This window comes from Mastomys coucha, unplaced genomic scaffold (genome assembly GCF_008632895.1).
Source record: "Mastomys coucha isolate ucsf_1 unplaced genomic scaffold, UCSF_Mcou_1 pScaffold3, whole genome shotgun sequence".
NCBI lineage: Eukaryota > Metazoa > Chordata > Mammalia > Rodentia > Muridae > Mastomys > Mastomys coucha.
Window position 1 is genome coordinate 24,537,061 of NW_022196909.1, and position 20,737 is coordinate 24,557,797.

The window sequence follows — 20,737 nt, forward strand, 5'->3', positions numbered from 1 at the left end:
ACTAGCTGCCTCCAGGAAACATTCCAGATGTTTAAAAATTAACGTTTCAGAGCACGACCTGACACGTGCCTTTTCCTCCTCCAGTCACTGTACATTCTCCAATGATACCTGTTTCTATGGTTCATGAGGCCCAGATTGGCACTTAACATACCTGACAGAGGACACAGGCCAGAGCTTCAGAGACCCACAGGTTGCTATAGCAACAATTGACCTGACTGTCTGATGCACTATTTTCACATAAAGACTATCTAGGCCACAGTTGCATCCTATGACCTCTGTGGCCAAGGAGGGCTCTTAATCCAGGAATGTGGACACAGTAGTGATTTGTGGACTGCTGGAAGCACCAAGCACATTCATATAGATAGTGCTATCTCCCAAGTGAGTGCAGTGATCCTGAGCCCGGAGACTGACTGCTACTGTAGCCTGCCAGGGGCTGCATTGTTTCTGGGAACCAGGAAACAAGCCATATGTCTGGCCTATTGTTTTTCAGGATGACAGGATGTGTAGCACCATGTGCATTTACACCCAAAGATGCAGAGATGTTCCTTCCTCCAGCCTGTGATGCTGATATAGTCATATCAGTAGTTTTATGTTCTGCTATTTTATTTGCAGGAGAAATAGTAAAGAAAAATCAAACAGATGACTCATAGCTTGTTATCCCTCATAACCAGACATGAGTCATGAGAGCCACCTTCCAGAGCAAAACAAATTGAGAACTCCAGTTCATATGCTGTGGAACACAATGTCCACAGCCCACAGCTTGAACTTCATTGGTTGGAACGGAAAGCAGACGTTCCCTGCCCCCAACCTTGAATTCACTCCTTCGTAATTTTCAACAATGAAAAAGAAACATACTTCGAGCATATCCTCATCACTGTACTTTTGTAGAAAAACACAAACAAAGAACTTAAAAGGAAACTGGCTTTTCATGCAAAGTTGGGGGGGGCATAAACAAAAAGAGGAGAGAGGGAGGCTCTAGAGGTCTCAGTGGAGAGATAATGTTACACAAAACAACACATCCTCAAAATTTCTCTCTCCCATACACACACACACACACACACACACACACACACACACACAAGAGAGAGAGAGAGAGAGAGAGAGAGAGAGAGAAAGAGAGAGAGAGACTCATCTCACCATGACTATAGCATACTTTGTATTTATGTCCTTAGATTTTTTTTTTCTAGTAATTAAATCATTTTTGACTCAAAAGATTGGTGGGGAAATGCCGTTGTGTTTCTTCATCTTCTATTCTTCCCATTTGCCCATACAAAGATAACACCTTTTACTTTATTAGCCTCTTTGTAACACCTTTCACTTCATTAGCTTGTAGTCTCACAAGTGCCCTACGGAATGTTAGAAAACAGAATACAATGTTTAATTAAACATCACCTTTGGAGTCAAAACCAAAGAACAATCATTAAAAAAAAAAAAAAAGAAAGAAAGAAAGAAAGAAAGAAAGAAAGAAAGAAAGAAAGAAAGAAAGAAATCCAACTTGAACCCATTTCAGATTTCCACATATACTAAGCGACTAAAACTTAGGAAAGGGGTGGGGGCTGAGCCAGGATGGAGAACCACTCTAGACATAAGAACAACTGAAATTTCAAGAAAATATGTTTTAAGGCACAGGTGTAAACAGATTGTGACGTTAATGCTCACGTCCTTAGACCAGCCATTTTCCCCCTGACATCCATGCAAGGCTGAAGTCTCAACAGCTTGTACTCATCTCCACATTCATGTTCCGAAAATGCCTGTCTGCCATCAGCGTTGTCATTTAAACCACTCATGCATTTTGCCACACAAGATGGTTCTAATACAACGAAAGACTGAGCATTCAATGACCCGAGAGCTGTGCCCTCTTCCTGCAACATATAATACAGTTGCTTCAAACTGATAATTGTCACCGCAAGGAATTCGTATTAAAACCTTAATCTCGCATCAAAATTCTTTCAGTAAAAGCCTACCATTTGTACAACCTGATGTATTCGACTGTCAAAACAGATATATTAGCCTCAGCCCCTCATGGCATGCAGGACCACTCTCCTCTTCGGCTGTTTTGTCTCCTGTCTTAATGATTAGAAAGATTCCCATCATCTTCTTCCACTCTGCTTCAAACATCTTATGGCTGTCATTTTTCTGAGAGCTGAATACTAACAAGGAAATGTGCTTCCTGCTGAATTTGAGTTTCCTTGGGGGTTTTTATCATGGAAGCAGGGATCTCTCTTTTGTTTTTTTGGTTTTTTTTTTTTTACACTTTTCTTTTAAATCTTACCACCTCAGGTATATTAATATTTCCCACAGAGCTTGGTGATCACAGTGATAAAACTGATACCAAGAGGCAAATAAACAGACAATGATATCCCAGGATTGTTTGTGGCAGAGGACTCTGTGCTCAGTGACAATTGAATTCTAATTGGAACAGTGGCCTCTGTGTACTATGAAAATGTGAAATAAGTCTGTGGGGTCAAGTCCACACCCAAATACCCACCGACCTACTAACATTCTTCATAGTGTAATCTACTATCTGTCGTGGACCTCTGCCAAAGGGTGAGCCAAAAGCACGGAGAAAAACAACAAACTTGAAAAACCCAGTGGGGGTGGCGGCAAAACCTCCCCAGTATTGTTTATGTTATATTTCCCCATCAGCAATAAGTGTATTGTTGCAAAGACGGTAAGGACTATAGCTTCAAGAAAAGAGGGCGAGGAAAAAGGAAAAACAAATAAAGAAAAATTATGCTTTTAACCAGGCTAAGGAGATCCATCGGCAGAGAGTCAGAGTTGCCTAAAAACAGAACAGAAAAAAATACTTCTGGAGTCAACGGTGAAAATGAACCCAAGCGTTACATCAATCCTTAATGCTTCAACAGAGTCAATCAGATGTATGTAATATGGGAAAACTGAAATTTGACACAAAAGCCCTGATTCCTTTCTCATAAACTTTATGATTTTATTTGTTTACAGCTGCAGAATTTTTGAATAATTTCTCACCCATTGTTATTACATTCCTCCCAGCCCACCACACCCCCATAGTCCTACAAGGCAGGGAGAGTTCAAACTCTCAGGAAAATTAATTTACTCAAAACTTAAAGCATATTTGTTGATCATCTGTTACAAAACATGATACAAAGGTGTTGGAACAAACAATATATAATGTCAACTCTTAAGAAAAGGTGCCCACATGGAAGCTTTAAGACAGTCTTGAAGGGTGTGCTCCTTTGGCAGCAACAATAACGAGATTTTCCGTGATGGCCCCAGGAATGAAGGAATGACTCTGAGTCTTTTTTTTTTTTTTTTGAAGAGATTAATTCTCTTCGCATGGAAATCACTCCACTATCTAAATGTCACTCAATGGTATATATGCTTCACTGGCCCATAAAAATATCACTTCTCTAAGAATAAAAAACAGGATTAAGATCAAAGAATAAAAGACATATTTTTAGAGGTAAGAGAAAAATTTACTTTTAAAATGTGTGAGTTGGATAAGCTGAAGCAAAATACAAAGGAAAGCATGCCTCTATTTTTCTGCTCTATTCTGTAAAATAACATGCTGTGTAGATGCTTTTGCAATCCAAATTTCAATTTAATTTCTGTTTTAGCAATGTAAAAACTTAACAACAATAATATGTGTGCTATTTTTTTTCTGGTTTTTTTTTTGTCTTGATATCATATTGAAAAATAATAAAATTAGGACTTTAGTAAATATCTTTGGACCTTCTAGAAAAGGGGATTTGTGCCATGTAAAACATAAGGATTGCTGTGAAAGGAAGGGTCTCCAGAACTGGACTTCCATGTGAGCTTTGTATTCCTTTTTTTTTTTCATGGCAGTGCAGCATGGCCAAGAAAGCACTGGCTTTCCAATTGTTTCTCTCATCTGTGAAACTAGAATAATAATTTACTATACAAGATGATTTTACAATTGGAGATAACATGCTCGATGGCCAACACAACACCAGTCACCAAGTAGATTCTTAGATAATAATGAAGAACGATTGTTTTTCTCCCATTATTCCTCCTCTTTTTGTAATATTTCTTCTGTCTCACAAAATGAAAGAAAATTTATGTTTTCTTGACATTATTAACTATGAAATAAAGCAGACAAAGCCTTTCTAACTCATATTCTCGGGATATTAGCAGCATGGCATGTTCCACTCAGAACCATTAAAACTCTATATTTATGGCCATTTCAAGCACCAGCATACATACTGACAAATCTGTTTAATAGAGACAAACCTCCAGCAAGTACTCAGGACATCATGAGCACTCTCAGGATTCACAGTAAGTGTTGCAATATGCTGCGCAATAAATTGAGCTCACTAAATCTGGTTTCTGTAAATTGTTTAGCTGAGTCCTCAAAATTTCCTTCACCTTTTATCACACTTAGAAGCCGTTTAATAAATATTCATTCTTCAGTCAGGCCGGCAGAATGAACTAAAACTAATAGATCAAAGACCACTAGTTTTGTTCCTTTTGTACAAACGAAGCTCTCTATTTTTAATAATTCACTTACTCAACAATCAGCAAATATATATCAATATGTAAGATACTATGTCCAGTGTTGAAAAAAGACAGATAGACAGTCCTAGATAAAATAAAACCATTCAAGAAAAGAAATCTTCCATCCCTAGCACACATTAAACTTTCTATGTTCAATAATGAATAATAGTAATAAAACTCACACAACAGGCAGGTGGTGATTCTGTCCCCTCTCCCTCCCTCTCTCTCTCTCTCTCTCTCTCTCTCTCTCTCTCTCTCTCTCTCTCTCTCTCTCTTTCCCTCCCTCCCTTTCCCCTCCCTCCCTCTGTGAAAGAGAGAGGGGAGGTAAGAAATTTAAGAGTTAGATACCATCCTCCCAGAAAATAAGAAGAAAAAAAAATAAACTTTTGTCAAAGTATTCTTCATTTTATACTATCATCCTTAAAACTGTCAGCTCTCCATAAAATAAACTTTCTAATTAATGAACAAGTAGTTGCTGCCATCAAAGACTCTGCACGCATCTTCAAACTCTCTGTAAATTGGCAGCATTCTGCTCAAGCTGTTTAGTTCCCACAGTAGTGAGGCTTTGAAGTTGACAAGGCATTCATGGACCAAGCAGTCGTCTATTTAAAAATATATATATATTACTTTTCTTTTACTCCAGTTAAGACTGATTTGGAAAAAAACAAAGCATGAGTTTCCACACCACTGCTGGGCCATGGCTCGTTGGGGTTCTTCGCACTGAGCAATGGCTAAAGGCTCCCTGTGCAGTCCTCGAACAATAACAGCCCACATTGTATATTTCCGCCTCTCATGTGCCCTGTCTTACATCTTAGCATAAGCAAAAGCCACCCTGTCGAAAGATCAGTAGCTAAAAGTCCATGAAATCATGCTCCTCCTCCCATGATCACACCTTGGGAAACAATGCAAAGTATAATGTATGAGCTCAAAAGTCAGAAAACCTTCAGTCCCACTCTAAGAAACAGTTTAACATCGATAACGTAGCTATTTTTTGTTGTGTGCCTTCAAGGGCTAGGCACTACGCTGAGTGCTGTGTGTTCATTATCTCGCTGGCCTGTGGAAGGAAATGCAGCTTCCATCCAGCAGAGCTGCCTCACAATGAAGCAGCTTGTAAGGGGAACCTTGGTCAGTCATGCCCTGGCTCTCACATGACACAGGCATCCATGGAGACAGGCCTGACCAGGCGCAAAAGCTAGTCCCGAGATTGTTCACAGAAGGTTCAATTACTTTAGGAATTAGTTTTATTTATTAATCATATTTAAGCAGGTATTTTTTCATCATATTTAAGCAAGTCACTCTCTTAGATTAAAGGAAAAAATGGTTATAGTAAGTGTATCTACATCACAGGATTGACTAGAGAATAATATGAGAAAATGTTTCTTTGGTACCTACCACATGGACAAGTATCTAAGTATTTAATAATTGCCAATATGATTTGATTTTTATTATATCTCATTTGATTCTTTCACCCTTCTTTCTATCATGTCAATGTGAATAGTGTTTAATCTATTCCCTTATAAGTGGCTTGTGATTTTTCTTTCCTTCTTTTTAGACCATGATTAGAACATTTTAGTAATTCATTCTTATTAAATAACAGAGGAGCATACACAACTGATTTAAAATATTTGAGTAATATTATACTACTACCTTTTTTCTTGTTCATCTTTTTGTGTTGAAAATAAATTTTTTTCGTACAATACATCCTGATTATAGTTTCCTCTCCCTCTACTCCAAGTTCTTCTCCACCTCTCCTTCCCTCCAGATCCACGGCCTTTCTGTACCTCATTAGAAAAGACCAGTCTTCTAAGAGATAACAACTAACATAACAAAATAAAATATAATAAGATGAAGCAAAAACTTTTATGTCAAAATTGAACAAGTCAACCCAAGAGGAGGAAGAGAATTCAGAGAGCAAGAATAGAGTCAGAGACCCACTTCTCAAAATCAGGACTCTTCAAAAAATACTAAGCTTCTAACTATAATATATGCACAGAGGATATCATGTATAACAAGGTAGGCCCCCTGCTTGCTGCTTCAATTTCTGTGATCTCCTCTGTGCCTTGTTTAGTTGGTTTAGGTGGTCTTGTTCTGCTGGTGTCCCCTATCCTCTCTGCCTCTTAAGATCTTTCTGCTTCCATTTCTGTAGGATTCCCTGAGCTCTGAGGGGAGGGATTTGATGGAGATTTCCCGTTTGTATTCTTTCCCCAAATACTGACTGGCTGTGGGTCTCTGCTACCTGAGGAAGCCTCTCTGATGATGACTGGATAAAGCACTGATCTGCAATTTATTTAATAATAGCAGAATATTATTAAGGAACATTTTATTGATTTTTTTTCAACCAGTCACGTTTGATTTTAGTCTAAATCTCTTAACTATCCAGTCTCTGGTTCATAGTTAGCCAAGAAACATCTGGCATGAGTTCCTTCTCTTAGAGAGCCCTTAAGTCAATAAGACACTGGTTGGTTAGTCTCAGAAATTCTGTGCCACCATTGTCGTAGCAGATTTTGCATGCAGAATAGATTGTAGATCAAAGGTTTAGTGGATGGATTGATGCCCGTGTTTCTCTTTCAGAAGCATGCGGAGTACATTCCTGCACCAAAGAGACTAGAACATATGGGTGAAGGGCCCATGTAGATACCTGCTCAACTTCTCCATGTTCAATGAGTTTTGTAGATGTTGTCATAGGCAATGGAGCCCTACTATCACTTTATAGAGAACAACCCTTTGTCTTACTATCAGCCTGGGTTGTTTGGGAATTTCCATGAGACTCCTTTGGCCAACAACTTATTTAAATGCAACCCATTCCTCTCACTGGAATCCTTGCCTGGCAACCAGGTAACCAGCTAAGATTCTGTTCCCCATTACTAACAGTTTTCATTAGGATCACTTTCACAGATTCCAGGAAGCTACCACTGCATGCAAGAGATTGCCACACTACTTCCCAAATTCCCCTCAGTTTCAGCCAAATCTCCCTACACTCTTCCTCTCTATCACATTCTCCCTTCCCTGCTGTGCCCACCACCCATCTGCAGTCCACCCATGAATAAGATCATAAATTATATAATAGAATTATATAAATTCTTTTGTATTTTTCATTCCCAGGGAGATCCACATATTCCCCACTTACTTAATGACTAATATCCTCTAATAAGTGGATATGTGCAATATTTGCCATTCTGAGTCTGTGTTACCTAACTCAGGATGATATTTTCTAGTTCCATCCATTTGCCCAAAAATTATCAGGATATCATTTTTAGCAGCTGAGTAATACTTCATTATATAAATGTACAACATTTTGTTTATCCATTCTTTTGCTGAGGAATACTTAAGTTGTTTCCAGTTTGACTATTATGAATAAAACCTCAATAAACATAGTGAACAAGTGTCCATGAGGTAGAAAAGAGCATCCTTTGGGTATATGCCCAGAAGTGATACAGTAAATCAATTATGGTAAATCAATTCCCAGTTTTCTGAGGAACTGGCATTGATTTCCAGGGGTTGCAAGATACAATTGCATGGAAGGTTTGATTTGCTGTGACCTGATGGCTAAGATGTTGAACATTCCCTTAAGTGCTTCTCAGCCGTTGGATATTCCTCTAATGAGAATTCCCTGTTTTGATCTGTACTCCATTTTTGTTGGATTCATTAGGGGAAGTTATATCTAGTTTCTTGGATTCTTTATATAGTTTGGATATGGGTATTATAGTTTTATTAGATGTGAAGTTGGTAAGAAATCTTTTCATATTCTATAAGCTGCTGCTTTGTCTCATTGCATGACAGAAGTTTTCAGTTTCATGGGTCGTCTCATTTATTAATAGTTGATCTTAATGCCTGCGCTATCAGTATTCTGTTTAGAAAGTCATCCCCTGTGCCAACGCAATCAAGGCTATTTCCCATTTTTTTCTTCTATTAAATTCAGTGTATATGGTTTTATGTAGAGGTATTTGATCTGCTTACATGTAAGTTTTGTACATCTTAATAAATATAGAACTATTGCCATTCTTCTACATGCAGTCATCCATTTTGAACAGAACCAGTTGATGAAGATACTGTCCTTTTTTCAGTGTGTTTTCCTGGCTTTGATATAAAAATCAACTGCCCTTATGTGTTCAAATTTATGTCTGGGTCTTCAAATTTATTCCATTGCTAAGCCTGTCCGTTTTTATGACAATACCATGTAGTTATTGTTACTATAGCTCTGTAGTACAATGAAATCAAGGATGGTGATACCTTCAGCACTTCTTTTATTGTTCATGATTGTTGTATTCTGTTTTTATCCATATGAAGTTGAGAATTGTCCTTTCAAGGTCTATAAAGAATTGGGTTGGGATATTTATAGCAATTGCATTGAATTTGTACATAGCTTTTTGTAGGATTACCATTTTTACTATATAAATCTTACAGATCCATGAGCATGGGAGATCTTTCCATCTTCTGATATCATCTCCAATTTCTTTCTTCAAAGGCATGAGGTTTTTATTATACAAGACTTTCCTTTACTTAGAGTTACACAAAGATAATTTATATCATTTGAGAGAATTGGGAAAAGTATTATTTCTTTGATTTCTTTCTCAGTCCATTTGTCATTTTTATACAGGAGGGCTACAGATTTTTCTGAGTTAATTTTGTTTCCAGCTACTTCATTGACAGTGTTTATTGGCTGTAGAAGTCCCCAAGTGTGATTTTTAGGGTCACTGACACAGACTATCATATCCTCTGCAAATACTGTTACATTGACTTCTTTCTTTCTAACTTGTAACTCTTTGATCTCCTACAATTGTCTTGTTGCTCTAAATAAAGCTACAAGTATTATACTGTATACATATGGAGATAGTGGAAAGCCCTGTCTTAATCCTGTTTTGGGTGGAACTGCATTGAATTTCTCTCCATTTAATTTGATGTTGGTTATGGGCATGCTGTAAATTGCCTTTATTATGTTTGTATATGTCCCTTCTATCATTAATCTTTATAGGAGTTTTATCATGAAAGGGTGTTGGATTTTTTGAAAGGCCTTTTCTACGTGTGATAAGACTATCATGTGGGTTTTTTTCATTCAGTTTGTTATATGGTGGATTACATTTTCTGACTTTTGTATATTAAACCACCCCTGCATCCCTGGAATGAAATCTACATGATTACGTTAGATAATATCTTTAATGTTTTCTTAGATTTAGTTTGCAAGTATTTTATTGAATATTTCTATGTATCTGTTCATAAGGGAAATTAGTCTGTAATTCTTTTTTGTTGTTGAGTCTTTATGTAGTTTGAGTATCAGAGTAACTATGGCCTCATAAAAATTAATTAGCCAATGTTCCTTTTGTTTCTATTTTGTTGGATAATTTGAGGAGTATTGGAGTTGAGTCTTCTTAGGAAGTCTGGTAGAATTCTGTGCTAAAACCATCTGGCCCTAGGCTTTTTTGGCTTGGGAGATTTTTAATGATTGCTTCTATATCCCTTGGAATTATAGGCCTATTTAACTTGTTTATCTGATCTTGATTTAAAAGTCTCACTGTGGTCACTCTAAGTGGTAACTGCTAAAGAAACACACACACACACACACACATACAAACACATTCACAAAGTATGCTCTCCCTAAGTTGACTGGCACTGCTTGATGTGTATAGATTTTAGGAGAGCTGTAGAAGCTTCACTGAATCTTCAAAACACAAAAATTGACATAAATATCCTATCAATCATGACTCTGAAAGGGGTTTAAGCTCAAAATGAAGACTTTTTTGAGACTTCAAGAGTATAAACTCATGTTAGTTGTTGATGGAATATGTTTAAATGGAGATCATTGTCACTTGACCATTCTACTCAAAAATACAGACACCATGAGAAAATTTTAACAGTTTTCTATGGTCAGTATAGAAAAACATTGATGGATCGTTGTGTGCATTTGGATTAGGAAAGAGTGAATTTAAACATATTCCTAGCAAATCTTCCATGGAATACAACCTCTATGACACATTTTATTGTAGAAATCTCTATCTTGTCCTGGTAAGTTGAACCAGACAGTTATCATAGAATGTTCATTCTATTTGAGTTAGAACTCTTTAGAAAAACAGAATTCACCAATCTGAGAGAGAACAGGAGAGGGAGATGGAGGGGAAGGGGGAGGGGGGAAGGGAGGGGAAGGAGGAGACAGAGACGGAGATAGAAATTAGATATGATTGGCTTCCATATGTATAGAAGCTGAGAAATTCCAGAAGCTAATGGTGCTACTGTTAGGCAAGCTGGGTGAACTCTCTATTGCTCAGCAGTCATTTGTGTTGAGGCCTCCACACCATTGAATGAGTTTGGAAGCATGGGGGAAAAGCTGTTTCATTCAGCCCACTGACAAAAATGTTAACCTCATTCAGAAACACCCTGACAGAATGACCTGGAATAATGTTTAATCAAATACCTCAGGATCCTGAACTCTGCTCAAGCTAAGGAAATTAGTCTTTCCAGATAAGAACATTTTCTGAGAATAATAATATTAATATGTGTCTCTACATATAAATATTTAAAGTTATTTTGGATACAGGGGTAGTTAGATATGGCATTTTACTTGTTTATTGTTTTGTCTCATATTTCCATGGTTCATGGAAATAACTTTAGTTAGGAGACGGTATCTTGGTCCAGAGAACAACTGTTCAGAAGTGATTATGAAGTTTTCCTTTTCTGTCTTTCATTCAATGGAATTATACTATAAGAATATCTTACTTTACTACTTGAAGTACTGCTGGCCATGGAGGGTTAACACTTTGGTGTAGTTGAGCCAAAGGACTTGAAGAGATGTCAAGGAAGCCCTATTAGCAAAAGTCCAGTCCAATTGTAGCAAAAGACACAGCATTTTGGAAATGCCAATAATTTTTGGGAAAAAACAAACAAACAAAAAAAAAAAAACAAAGAAAAAAAGAAGAACAGCAGCAGCAGTGAAGTGGAGCGGGCCAGGATAAAATCCCTATGAGCATAAGAAAATTTGAAGTAGTCTCTATGAAAGAGCCTGGAGATCATGAATGTATCCTAGACATGAGATAATGAGTTATGTATTCTGTTAAGGTTTGGTTTTGCTATAATTTGATTGTGAGCGTGCTTTCCAATAACATTTATAAAAACTTTGAAAAAATAATTTTACTTCACATTTATTTAAGTTGTTAAACAATATGCCTTAAACACTGCAATGGGTTTTTCTTTAATGTTATCAAATAATCACATAAAGTTTATCTTCATATACAAAACTCAGTCAATGTCAAAGTATGAAAACAAACAAGTTAAAAGATAAACAAAGGATGTGAGGAAATGTTTCTCAAAATATCCAACAAGTAAATTCAAAATTAAAAATAAGTAATTATTAGAGAAATATAAAACAAATCCACAAATAGATATTGCCATATACCTATTAGGATGACTGTTTAAAATAGTGAAAATACCAAGTATTGACAAGGATATGAAGAAACAAAATCCTTCACCTCTTTGGCAGGAATGTGAATTACCACAACCATTATGAAACACAGTAGAAAAATAACATCAAATCCAAAAATAGAACAATTTATTACCCAAGTCCTTCTCCTGAGCATATAAAACAGAGGATATAAAATTGGTCTGCCCATGTCAAACAGATATCTACATTCCCATATTTAATGTAACATTATGTACAATAAACATTCTATTGGGTCAATATAAGTATCTGCCATCGGATTTAAAATGTCTAATATATGTCATTATGTTACACACATGCATGCTTGTGCTCATACACTGAAATACTGTTCAGCCTTTTAAAAGGAGGACATCCTGCTAATCTAGGAATGGTGCTTAGAGGCTCTCAGAATGTTCTACTACTGTTTGACATACTCTCACAGAATTTTCAACAGGGTAGCCTCTAACCAATTATGCTGCCACCAACTCCAGACAGTAGCAATGTTTTCCTAAGGAGAAGATACCCAAATCCTCTTGTGGGATGTGCTTATCCAGTCCTCAAGGGGTTTGTACTGTGATACCTACAGTCTTTATGAGTTGTCTAAAATACAAACAAACAAACAAACAACAAAAACCAGCCCAGAGGAATTCCCAGTGTACTACGTCCCTGACAGGATCAGCATGCTGCTTTCTTTGACAATCAGCATGTTAAGTGTTGAGGCCACAAGCATGGGCCAAGTAAATACAAAGCTTTGAAATACAAAGTCTAAAAGAAGAAATTCTGGCAATCACAGTAGTCCCTGCTCCCTGTGGTGAGAACTAGGTAATTTCCTTTGTTTTGTTTCCAGTCTCTAGCCAGTTGCTCAGTTTACTTCTTCAGCTCATTGTCCTGTGTTTTCTTTGTTTCTTTGTTTTTGGTTTTAATTGTTTTTCTATTTTTTTTTCAATTTTAAAAATTATGCTCCTCCTTTTCTATCTTTCTTCTATTTCGTTGTTGAGAATTTTCCTTATTTTACGTATCTGTTTAAACCATATCTAGAATGGTTCGTTAAAGCAGCCTTATTTATAATAGCCAGAAGCTGAAAACAACTTAGATATCCCTCAACTGAAGAATAGATACAGAAAATGTGTTACATTTATACAATGGAGTACTACTCAGCTATTAAAAACAAGGACATTACAAATTGTTCAGGCAAATGGATGGAACTAGAAAATATCATTCAGAGTGAAGTAACCCAGACCCAAAGGACATGCATAGTATGTACTTACTGATAAGTGGATATTAGACAAAAAGCTCAGCATAGCTAGGATACAACTCACACACTTAACAAAAAGGAAGGCCCAAGTGTGGATGCTTCAATCCCACTTGGAAGGGGCAACAAAATAATTACAGAAGGCAAAGGGAGGGAGGGTAAAAGGGGTACAGGATCAGGTATGCAAGGGGCAGGGTATGGGGGAGACAGGAGAGAAGCCCAGAGGGCCAGGAGAATGAATACAAATACATAGCAGTGTAGGGCAGAGGATGAAGGGAACCGCTCGAAAACTCCAGACGTCGGAGAGACTCCCAGGACTCAAAGGGGATGACATTAGCCAAAATGCCCAACCTTGGGGAGATGGAACCTGAAGAGACCACCTCCAGACATGGCCCCCATTTGGGGTATGGAGGCCACCCCTCATCTCAAAATTTTGGACCCTGAATTTTTCCTGTCTAAAGGAAATGCAGGGACAGAATATGGTGCAGAGATTAAAGGAAAGGCTCTCCAGAGACCTCCTCACCTAGGGATCCACTCCATGCATAGACCCCAAACCTTGACACTATAACTGATGTCAAGATGTGCTTGCAGGCAGAAGTACAGCATGGCTGTCTTGGAAGAGGCTCTACCAGCAGCTGATTGAGATAGATGCAGATACTATAGCCAACCATCGGAATGAGCCCAGGGATCCCTATGGAAGAGTTAGGGGAAGGAATGAAGGAGCTGTAGCAGCTTCCAATTCCATAGGAAGAACAACAGAATCAACTAATTGGACAGCTCAGAGCTCCCAGGGAATGAGCTACCAACCAAGGAGCATACATGGACCGGCCAGTGGTCCCCACTACATATGTAGCAGTGGACTGCCTTCTCTGGCCTCAGAGGGAGGAGGAGTGCTTGGTCCTATGTAGGCTCTATGCCCCAGAGAATGGAGATGCTAGAGGGGTAAGATAGAAGCTGGTGGGTCTGTGGGGAGCATTTTTTTTAGAGGTGAAGGGAAGGGTAGAGGGGGTGGGGAGCTTGTGGAAGTTGAACTGGGAAGGGGAACAATATTTGAAATGTAAATAAATAAAATAATTAATAAAAGAAAAAAAAGTTAAAAATGCCCAAATTATCCTTCACATCAGTTGTTTGGTACAGCACTGCTTGTTCATGTTGAGGTGTCATTACTGGTGAGGTGAGCAGCATTCTAGAACCTGGCCATTGTGGCTGTGATTTATGAGGTCCTTGGTTTTACTTACAGTTCCATCTAGATGGCTTGCTTTGACACAATGCGGGTGAGAGTGAAGTATGCACTTTCCTCACTGACAATTGAGACTGGAGTTCAGTCTCTGTTATGTGTCCTGATTCTCTTTGTTGGTGTAGATTAGGACAAGATTCAAGTGTCAGCCAGAAGTGGTGGTGCATGCCTTTAAACCCAGCTCTCAGAGGCAGAGGTAGTAGGATTTTAGTGAGTTTGAGGCCAGCCTGAACTATAGAGTAAGTTCCAGGACAGCCAAAAATACACAGAGAAATCCTGTCTGGAGAAACCATAGAAAGAAAGAAAGAAAGAAAGAAAGAAAGAAAGAAAGAAAGAAAGAAAGAAAGAAAGAAAGAAAGGAAAGAAAGAAAAAGAAAAAGAAAGAAAGAAAGGAAGGAAGAAAGAAAGAAAGAAAGAAAGAGGAGGGGGAGAGAGAGAGAAGCTGCATGGCTTCCACAGACAATAGAATCTGATAAATGCTAGGAGGGATGCAAAGTCTGGAGCCTTCACCTGGTTTCCTCTGACATCTCTCCATTAGTGAGAGGGATAGATCCATCATTACTTCTGAGTGCAACATCTAACACTTTCCCCTTGGCAAGTGGATGAATAGTTGGCTTTTGCCCTTCATACAAGGAATGCAATTTTGGTTCCTCATTGGCTCTTTTTGACCATGGTTCATGGAAGATGAAGCCTTATATTTAGATAAAGTTGAGTCTCCCTACTAGGATTTTTCTTTGCATTTGCTGAGAGAGGTAGTGGGTTCTTTCATAGCATTTGCTGAGCAGGGCACTCAGCACTAGGCATACCTGTTAGCATTCTGTATAAACACCACTCCCACAGATAACTGGCAGCAGCCAGGTATGCTCCTCCCCATTGCTACCTGGCAATGACCAGGTAGGCCTGGTCCTATAAAAGGGGCTGCTTGCCCCCTCCTCTCTTTCTTACTCCTGCTTCTCTTCCTTGCCTCTTACTCCCTTGCTCCCCCTCTCTCCCCATTCCCTTCCCCCTCTCTCCACATGGTCATGGCCGGCCCCTACTTCTCTACTCTCTCCTTCTCTCTGCCTTTCTCTGCTTCTGCTACCCTCTTAGCTCCCCTCCCTATGCCTTAAATAAACTCTATTCTGTACTATACCAGTGTGTTCTGGTCTCTCAGGGGGAAGGGATGCCTGGGAATGGCCCTGCAGAGGCATCCCCTTCCCCCACACCCCGCCAAAACATACTCTTATAGCTTCTCTTTTTATGATCACAACAATACCATCACCACATATACTGGAGCTATAGATAAATATAAACAAATACAGCACTCAAGAAATTCACCTTGGACTTAAGATCTCTAACCAGAGTATTTTTCCTCTTCCTTTCAATGTCTCCTTATTTTTTTTTTCTATAACCAAAGTCTGGGCTTTTGGATCATATTTAATGGAAAGACTAAAGAAAACTACATCTACTCCATCTTCTTCAGATTGAAAAATCTTCAAAATTAATCTTTATGAAATAAATTCATACTATGAATTTATAAATGATACTATAATTTTATTTTAGTGGCATACCAGCTATTAGGACAGAATGTTTTAAAGTCATTATAATTAAGACAGCATGGCTACAATGTAAAGGTAGATGTAGTCTATTAGGGGAGCAGACTGAAGGTCATAAGTCAAGGTCTATCTATTCCATAAATTGACTTTGACAAACACAATAAGCTAAAGTAGAAAAGGAAAATTTGGTGAATGATAATAGACCACTTCAGTCAACAAATAAGAATTAGCTTAACCTAACACTTGCCTCATGTCTTGTACAAAATTAATTTACATTGGATCCTAGAATTAGTATTAGTGCTAAAGCTAAATTACTTATAAAATAGTAAGAGAAAATCAACACTACATTGTGCAAATAAACATCTCTTAGCCATAAAAAAGTTATGATGATCGAGAGAGAAAATTGAAATTCATAAAAATTAATAACTTCTGACTTTAAGAGTCACAATGAAGAAAATGAAAAGCATGCCAGAAACTGAGAGATCAAGTTCACAGAAACAAGTAACTTACGACTTGAGACTGGAATGTTTGAAAGACTCCTGCAAATTAATAATGAAAATAGGCAATTAAAATTGTACCAAAGATTCAGACACTTGTCACAACAAGACTCATGACAAATAACACATGAAAAGTGTTTAAAGTCATTATGCATCAGAAAATGCAAATTGGTCCTACAAGGAGATGCAGGTTTTCATATGCTAGAGTGACTAAAATAAGAAAAAAAAAAATGAACTTACCAGTTATGTATGAAATAAAGAAAAACCGAGGGGCATAAACGGTTCTAGAATACAGAAAACTAACTTGTAATAACATCAAACATGTACTGAAGCTCACTGATTTCATTTCTGTTTTTCCAAAAAATGAAAATACATATGTACACACAAAGGGATCTCTTCAAAATTATTTACAGATCTGGTAGTCATAGCAAACAAATGGAGGCAGTTCCTGCGTCCATCAGTGAGTGTAAGCCAACATTTAGTGTATGGTGCAACACTGACAACAAAGGAGAACTAATTAACACATACAAATATAAAACAAAAAACAAACAACAACAACAACAACAACAACAACAAAACCATAAGTTAACCAAAAGAAACCAGAAAACAAAACTTAATTACTCCAGGAAAAATTTACCACAATAAGCTATGTGACACAAGGTTTCTGTAGCTGTCCAGTGGTCATGGACAAACTGGGTTACCTTAAATGGGGGCTGGAAACGAAAAAGGACTGGTGCTAGAGAAGGATGAAGCCAAGACAAAGGTTCTAGTCAAGGCTCAAAGTTTAGTATTTAGCACTATGATTATATAGGGAGAGCCCACAGACCCATCCTTTGTTTCAGCCGGATTGTGTTGCAAAGCAAGCTCAGCGGGGGTTCCTTTCCTCTAAGCTGCTGTAGGAAATGGCGGGTGCATCAAGGCAGAAGACTGGACCTGGGTCATTAAGGTCCAACTGTGGCAAGCGCCTAAGGTCTTAGTTAGCTTATTCAAGAATAGGGGAAGGGCACACGTTTCAAAACAGGTTTGACTAAAACCTATAGATTAACTAGTTAAAATCATGTAACATATGCAAATTGTGACTATTATAAATAAGTATGGAAATGTAATCCGGAAAAACAAACCAAATAAAACAGAACATGAAAAGTCACTACAATAGTAGCATTAAAAAACTATTACATGAAAAGTTACCAAATCATCGGGTAAAGATCTAACACCAATCATTTACGAAAGGGAAAGCATTCAGTATCAAATGTGAGCAGTCTTGTTCTCCTTTTCAACTATTGTCTCTTGCTTGCTTCAACTCATATGACACTTGTTCCTGTAAGAATTGAGCAAAAAGGGACACCTCATAAAAATACCAAGGAACAAGGAATGTCCATTAAGCCTAAAGACAGAGCTTCAGAAGAGTTTACCGAGCAAACATCAGTCCCCAGGAGATGCCCTAATTGTGGGGAGTAATGCCTGCTTCCAGGAAAACGTTCCCAGGAGGGTGGATCTCCCCCCAACCCCTCCTACATGCAATCTCCCCCTTACCTGGGACATAAAGGTCAATGAGAACAAAAGGCAATGGGCTCTACCAATGAAAGATAACCAATTCATGCTGTAAACCTATGTACTGAAAGATATAAAAAGTGTGTGTGCTTTTGTTCCTGGTCATCGCCTTTGCTCTGAACTGGCAATAAAAACCTCATGTAAGCCAGGCAGTGGTGGCACACGCCTTTAATCCCAGCACTTGGGAGGCAGAGGCAAGCAGATTTCTGAGTTCGAGGCGAGCCTGGTCTACAGAGAGAGTTCCAGGACAGCCAGGGCTATGCAGATAAACCCTGTCTCGAAAAATAAAACAAACAAACAAACAAAAAACCTCATGTAATTTGCAGCGATCTCCCTCCTGTTTCTTCGAGAGTGGGGGACCCACACCAGAATCTAACATTCCCAATTTTCCTTGCAGGTACTGGTGGCTCCAAAACATTTTCCTGAAGGAAAATGTATATCCCCCAGTATTTTCCTGCCTTGCTTCCTTTTATTTCTAAGGCAGAATGAGAATTGACCTAGTAGTATAGCTGCCATGTTATGATCATAAAGGCATCAAAGAAGAAGTAGAGTTGAGATGCAGATGCGTAGAATCACAAAATGCAACTGTATAACAATAGACAGTCCTTTCTTTTTTTTTTTTTTTTTTTGGCTGTCTGAGCAGTTAAATTGATTGTCAGTCTGTCAGTTTTGTTTAAGAAAAATAAGGTTTGTGTTTGCATAAAACCAGATACCAAACCTTTATAATCCACTAATCAAGGTTGCAAAACATTCAGGATCAAATAACAGCAAGGCTATAACAAAAGTATGTCATTTTTTTACAAATTAAAATTTTGAATGTGTTTAATATAAATCCTACTAAATAAGATGAATTGCAATATGTACTGTTTTGCACTTTCCACTACTATGGGGAACATAAATCTAGAGGCCTGTTTTGGAGAGTGTTGCAATAATATATAGAGGTAACAACTGCTTTTATGTAATCTAGTTTTAAAAAATATTTTGTGGTTTTAATATATACTTGAGGTTATTAGTAATCTTAGGCAACTTTTCTGTTTCTTTTTCTCTTTTCCTCTTTTCGAACAATAGCTATGCTGATCTCATCTGCACCAGTAAGTGCTACTACCAATCACATAATCTCATTCTCAATATTTTAGAGCTCTTGAAGCTTTTTTATACACCAAACTCCTTTCTAAAAATCTTTCCCAGTCTCCAAGAGTTACTTCTATCATGGAAGCTTTCATTACCTTGATTTTGTCATCTGCTTTGCCTCATGAGTACATGGGCAGCTGAAAACACTGCTTTTGTGTGTGAACTGTAGAGTTGGAGGTTATCTTGGCTTCTATGCTGACAATACCGAACATCACTTAAGTCATGAGAAAGATAAATACACATTATATACATGCACTCTGAGTGCTGGCAACATGGTAGGATTTTCAGGGACATGTTAACTGTCATACGAGCAGCCTTTAAGATGCTCTGTGAAGAAGACTTGTAAAGGAATCTTCAAGATATCTGTCAGAGACAGTTATCAAGCTAGGGCTGGCATTTGAAATGGGAAACCAAGGAGTAGAAAGCAATGTTATCAGTATGTTCTGGTGTGGCTGTTATCAGTTCTTACTAAACATGTAACTTTATTATTCTAAATCTAGATTATAATTTTATCATTTTTCTCTATTATTTTCTTCTTTTGCTCTATTGGAATCAAACAGGGCCATATTCATGCTAGGGGAAAAATCTACTATCTCAGCTACATCCATGTCCTATTTTTTTCAATACTTTATATGTAAGTAATGAACATAAATCAACTTCTAATGGAAGCCCGTTGTTTTTGCCTTAATCTACCCATCTAAAAACATTCTCTTGGTTATTTGATTTAATGACTATAATGGATAATCTCAATTATTAACTTGAGATCTAGAATAACCTAAGAGATGGCCCTCTAGGGTGGTTATGAGAAATTAGCTTGATTAGGTTAATTGAGTTTAGTAGCTCTAACCACTATGAGAGATACTAATCTCTGAGCATATGCATTCATTTTTCTTTGCTTCTATACTAAACAGTTGCCATGAGACCAGCTGCCTCAAGCTCTTGCCACTACGACTTCCCTCACCATGGTGGACTAAATTCTCAAAAGGATCCAAAATAAATTCTTCTTATCTTAAGCTGCCTTTCAAGAGGCATTGTACCACAGCAACAGGAAAAGTGACTAAAGCAATTACTTATATTATTTATCTATCAATTGGCTCAGGGTAGTTATTTGGTCTTTTCGATTACAGCTTTGTATTTTAGACATTATAGCCAACAAATTTTTTTGGTTTTCAATAGAAAAGAATAATGTTTAGATCTTGTAGTTACACATAAAATGAGAAATTGTTCTTTTTACAATTTTTAACTTATTATCTCTTTAAAAATTTATTTATTTATTTCACATCCCAACCACAGTTTTCTCTCCTTCCACGCTTCTTCCCTCCCCCCATCCACTCCTCCAACCTTTCATTTTAGAAAAGGGGAGGTTTCCCATGGATTCATTCAACCAAGATTGGCATATCAAGTTGCACTAAGACTAGGTGCATCTTCTCCTATTGAAAATAGAAGAGGCAACCCAGTAGGGTAAAAGGGTCTCAAAGACAGGCAACTAAGTCTGAGGCAGACCCTTTTCCCACTGTTAAAAATCCCACATGAAGACCAAACTGCACAACTGTTACATATGTGCAGAGGACCTAGGCCGGTGCAATGAATGCTCCCTGGTTGGCAGTTCATTCTCTGAGGGCAGCTATGGATCCA